This window comes from Diceros bicornis, chromosome 21, assembly GCF_020826845.1.
Source record: "Diceros bicornis minor isolate mBicDic1 chromosome 21, mDicBic1.mat.cur, whole genome shotgun sequence".
Classification (NCBI taxonomy): domain Eukaryota; kingdom Metazoa; phylum Chordata; class Mammalia; order Perissodactyla; family Rhinocerotidae; genus Diceros; species Diceros bicornis.
Window position 1 is genome coordinate 25540555 of NC_080760.1, and position 6000 is coordinate 25546554.

Here is a 6000-nt window from a genome sequence, read left to right on the forward strand (position 1 = left end):
AAAGGAAGTCCAACTCAGACCAGCTCATAAGAGAAAACTCAAGATTTGACCTAAGTTTTAAAATTATTTCCTTTATTTAATCTTGTGCGCTCTGAACTCTTTTGAACTGAAGTAATGTGTGTCGTTTCCATTCTTTTCCGTGTAAATGTGGTTGCTGGAAGGAAGTGTTACTACACCCAGTTAATAACGAGAGAGATAAGGATTCTCAGCTATTTTAAGAATTAGACTCAGTTTTCATTAATATGAAGAGAATGTTTCTTTTCACTGTTTGTGGACACTCAATTAGCTATGCTACTTGAGATGAACAATAGAACAGGTAATCCCTGAGAGTAGGAAGTACCCTCCCCAGAACTTTTTTCAGTACTAGTATCCAAAATAAATATGACTCTCCTAAGCAACTGGTTTGTCTTTAACTTATGTTATAATGAATCGTGTTACTGTTCAAGAGCAAATTAGTGGCCTTCCATCAGCAAGTGTACAAGACAGGCAGGCACTTTATGTACTGGTCTCATTTCTTGCTCCATTTTATGTTTCTACTCTTATTTTCCCTTTGCTGTGTTTTTCTCACCTATTTTTAATGTATTTTACTTTGCAGTATTATATGCATCTTTATAAGCCACTTTAACTTTGGAATATAGAAAATTTCAAAATAATAATACATTATACACATAATAATACAAAAATATATACACAGGTCAGAGAACCAATGTGCGGGTTCTAAGTATGTCTACTCTAACTTCATTCCAGAACTGAGGAAATTACCATGGTATGAATTTGGGGATCTACTAGGCCCACTGGGAGATGGACCCAAGCCAAAACTCCATTAGTTATCCAGTCTTCATAAGCCCCTTCTCTTGACATTTTGCATGTCAAGAAATGAAGAGTAGTCCCCAAAATTCTGGTTATTTCCCCTTCCAAATACACAGTCATCTGAGTAAATGGCCCCAGGTTCTATTGGGGAAGGACAGGAGAAAGATTTACAGTGAGGGTCCTTGCTCAAGAGTCTTGACCTCCTCTTCCTCTAAGGAGCTCTGGGGCTGTGAACTGGCTCAAGTCTGAGATTGGTTAAGGGACTGTGACTCTCTATCTTGGTGACTTAAGCTACACTCCTGTAAGCCAGACATAAAGTTTTTCTGTTATACAAATCAAGTAAGACTTTAGTAGGCTGCCCATCTATTTCAGTCCTAGGGGAAAATTAAGTTATAAATAACCAGCTACAATCATATGATTAGTTGCAGAAACACAGACTATAGTAATAAGTATTTCTTCCTTGATTTGATATGAATATCAAATACTAATATTCTGTGATCTCCTATTCCTCTAACAGAAAATATGTAAATTGTAGTTAACCTTATATTTCAGTATTTAAACTACAGAATATGAAATAGTGTGACTCAGCTAAAAGAATGAATATCACCCCAAGATGAATAAAGGGACATATGAGACTGTGTGTATCCTCTTTTGGGACGAAGGTCAATATGTTTTTGTGTGGCTAGGTGTGCCATGTTCTGTGGAAGCATAAATTTGCCTTTTTCTTTATTTGGAAATTAAATGTTGTTAAAAGGGGCATGTATTGGATGCCAGATTGTCAGGAGATGGACTGTTGTGGTTTGTACTATCACCTGTGTTTAGTTGGGCACTGTATTTCCCAAATCCCCTGCCATGTAATGATTTTGAGTTAGAGCTTGCTAGAAGAGGAATTTACATGAGATTTGGGGGACAGAAATAAAACAATGGTCAAGACTTTCTGAAGGAATTTTTGCAGTAAGATGCAGTGATGGACAGAAGCTGAGGTACACAGTGGGTACCAGCTTGAAATTCACTCTGCCCTACATCCAGCTTTTCTTCCTGACTGCTAGCCCTGCTGACCCAGAGACCCCAGGCCCACCACTAGATGACTAGCTGTAGAGGCAATAGATTTCCAGAGACCTCTCCAGATTCCCCCTTTGCCATCGCACTATGGTGGTGGGGCATGCTTGGCTTCTCAGACACATTAGGGACTCCTATGGTCCCCCAATTCCCCTTCTAGACCTTCACTTTCTCAGCTCCCCTCACAATCATGTAAGATCTAATTCCTATAACTCCATCTATAATACCCAGTGACTCTGCTCTCCTGACTGAACCGTGGCTGATGTAAGTATAATCTATTGATTTTTCCACTATAAAAAATGAAAACTTATTCCCTTTTCCTCTTGCTTCTTCCCTACACACCATCTCCCCATCTTTCAAATATGTTTAGATCAATATTGAATGGTTATATTATTATGACTAATGTTATTCAGAGCTGAGTCATGTTGTAAACTATGACTACTGTTACTTTCCCGTGCAACTTTTTGTTTTCTCTGGAATTATCATTACCTTGTTTTCTCTTCAGCAGAGTTTCCTGTGACTTACCAGAAATTCAACCCACACATTCTTCTGGTCGTCTTAATCATCTCTTAGTATGTTCACTCATACCAAGTAGACCATCAGTTTCATCTTCTTAAACTTCCTCTTGAAGGCTCTGGCATGCTTCAGCTGGACTAGTTACCCTTTGTGCCTGATACACACTTGTCAGTCTGGGATGTCCCTTCACCATCTTCCTGGGAATTCTCTTTTCCTCTCAGCTCTAGTGGATTTTCTGTTTCCTGTGTCCCATGTTTTCCTCTTTCCTAGTTAATTCTTAATTGTGGTGGAGGATATTCTCCAAGAATTTCTTTAAAAATTTTGTATAGGGGTAAATTTTTTGAGACTTTGCATGTTTAAAAATGTCCCTATTCTACCCTCACAACTGATTGTTTGGTTGAGTATAAAATTTTAGATTGAAATCATTTTTCTTTAGTATTTTGAAGACATTACTCTGTTGTCTTTTACCCTCCAATGTTGCTTTTGAGAAGGCCAAAGCCATTCTAATTACTGATTCTTTTTTATGTTCCTATCTGCAGCCTACTCCCCAAAGCTTGGAGGTCTGAAATTTCACTGAAATTATCGTGGATCTTTTTCATTGATTTTGCTGAAGGTTTGATGGCCCTTTAAACCTGCAAATTCATGTCCTTCAGTTCTGTACAGGTTCTTTAGTTGTTTGTCGATGATTTCCCCCCTACATTTTCTCTCTCTCTTTCTTTGGAATACCTATTGTTCAAATATTGGACATTAGAGTGCTCCCCTAATTTTCCTATCTTTCCTCTATTTTTCATCTCTTTGTCTTTTTTTCTCTACTTTCTGAAATATTCCCTCAACTTTATCCTCCAAGTCTTCTAATGAATTTTCCATTGCTCTTCTCACTTTTTTAAATTCCAAGAATTCTGTTTTCCTTTTTAAAATTTTCTTTAGTGTACATAGTTTTGTTTATTGCAAGTTGCTTTTCTCTGTGTTTGTTTTGGTCTTTTTCATCTTTGAGGCTTTTCTTGATGTTTGATAATTCTTGGCTTTTTGCTTATATTTAAAAGTGAGACATTAAAAAGCTAATTAAAAAAACGCATCACTTGGGTGATGCTTGTCAACTTGAGCTTTACCATATGGTAAAAATGGACCAGAAGTAAACTGACAGAGGCATTTATTGAGAGGAATCAAAAGATAACTTATTATTATTTTCTCTTGGGTTGGTCAGATTTCCCTGAGAAAAATTTTCCAATATTCTGCCAAGAGGAAGTGTTGGGGGTAGGCATCTGTTGTCTTTTATTCTTCCTTTCCTTATGGGTTTTCCCCCTTTTTTGAAAAAATTATTTTACTTTAGATTTAGTAAGGTTTTAGGAGAGAGCAAAATTAAAGGCATGGAAGTCTATTCTATTGTTATTTGTCTTCATATGTTTTTCCTTTATTCACTCAAGAAATATTTATTGAAGTCCTACATATTGAACTGTCATGGGTGCTGAAGACACAGCGGTGAAAAAGGAAGATGAGATCATTGCCCTTATGGAGCCTATATTCCTACTGGGAAGAGATAAACAGTAAAAAGTAAATAAATAAATAAGAGATTATCTTTGTTTCCCAAAGTGTTTATATTTTATATTTTTTCTAAACCATCGATGAGCAAGTTTTAAATATGGTATATCCCCCTAAATACTTCAGTATATACTTCCTAAGAACATCCACTTATATAACCTCAACATTATCAAAATTAGAAAATTCAACATTGATACAGTTATCTCATTCACAATCTATATTCAAATTTGCCCAGTTGTCTAACATGCCCTTTATTGCTACTTGTTCCCCAGACCAGGACTGAATCTAGGATCATATACTACACTTAGTTGTCATGCCTCATTGTCCTCTTTAATCTGGAACTGTTTCTCAGTCTTTCTTTGTCATCCATGACCTTGATATTTTTGAAGAACACAGTCTATTTTGTTGAATATCCCTTAGTTTGGATTTGTCTGATATTTCCTCATAATTAGGTTGAAGTTATGCCTTTTTTGGGAGAAATACTATGAAATTGATGCTGTGTCCTTCTCAGGGCATCATATCAAGAGGAAGATGATGCTGATATGTCCCATTACCCGTTATTTGGTTCAGATGTTGTCTGTCAGGAATTTACATGGTAAAATCACTATTTTTCCTTTTGACATTAATAATAATTTGTGGGAAACACTTTGGGACTATGTAAACATTCTTTTCCTCATCAAACTTTCACCTACTACTTTCGTCATCCGTTAACGATTCTTGTCCAAATCAGTTATTACTCTGATGGTTGCCAAATGGTGACTTTCTAACTACATTATTTCTTCTATATTTATTACTTGTTATTCTACTGTAAAGGAAAGCTTTCTCTTCTCCCTGATTAATTGATTGTTATCAGTATGGACCTATGAATTCTTATTTTGTTCAACAGGTTATGTTGTGTTACTATATTTATTTTGATTCTCAATTTGTCCCAGATTTGGCTTGTGGGAGAATCTTAAGCTGGGTTCTGTGTTTTTTTGACATGTTCCAAACATTCTTTTCTTTAAGTACTTTTTCACTTTTAGGTACAACCATAACTTCCAGACTTATCTTGTGTTTTCACCTGGGTTCCAGCCTTGGAATGAACCTTTTGTCCAAGCAGCCCTGGCTCCTTTAAGTGGAGAATTATATTTAAAAACCAAGATCCAAGTGTTGAGTGTATGCAATGCTACTGGAGTGCCATAGCTTCTAGTTCTTCTCAGCATCAGAGTTAAAACCATGAGTTCTTTATATACCTCCCATTCCAAGCCAATAACACAGAGTTTATTCTTGCCTTTCCCCTTTCCATATTTGAAAGTCCCTCTGCAACAGTGATAAATGTAAATTGGAAATACATATAAAGAGCAATTACTGCAGTTGTGTGAGTATCAAGAAAAGCTTCACAGAGATGATATATAAGCTTAGTCTTGAAGGCTGAGTAGGATTTTATCAGGGAATCAAAAAAAATGCATTTAAGTCAAAACTGATAGAAACAGAGAAAACAAAGATATAAAGGGAAATAGTTGTCTAATAAACGAACGTGCTAATGGGGTGGGTCATGGAGGGAGGGAGAGAAGATGAGGTTTTCAATCAGCAAAGTAAGTTGCAGCCAGATTGTAGGTGAATGGACTTCCATGGTAATGAATAGGAATTTTATCTTCAATATGAATTGAGGATTTTTTTTAAGTAGGAGGTATAATATATTCAATTCTACCTTAGGAAGATAATTACTTTGGTAATAATGAAAATGCATTTGAGGGAAACCAGAGGTTAGTTACTACATATATATATATATATATATATATATATATATATATATATATATATATATATGAAATATGACTGTATTATATATATCATTATATACACAGTTGATTCTCATTATTCATGGTATTTACGTTTCTATAAAGTTGCTATGAACACTGAATTAGCACATACTGAACGATTGCTACTAGGAGAATTACAGGGTTAGGTTCCTGCAAGCCCCTGGTCACATTTCATCAAGCAATCAATATACAACCTTGTTTTATGTGTTTCTGCTTAAAGACACCTTATTTAATATATATTGTTAATTCACTAACATCAGACTCACAGCAACAG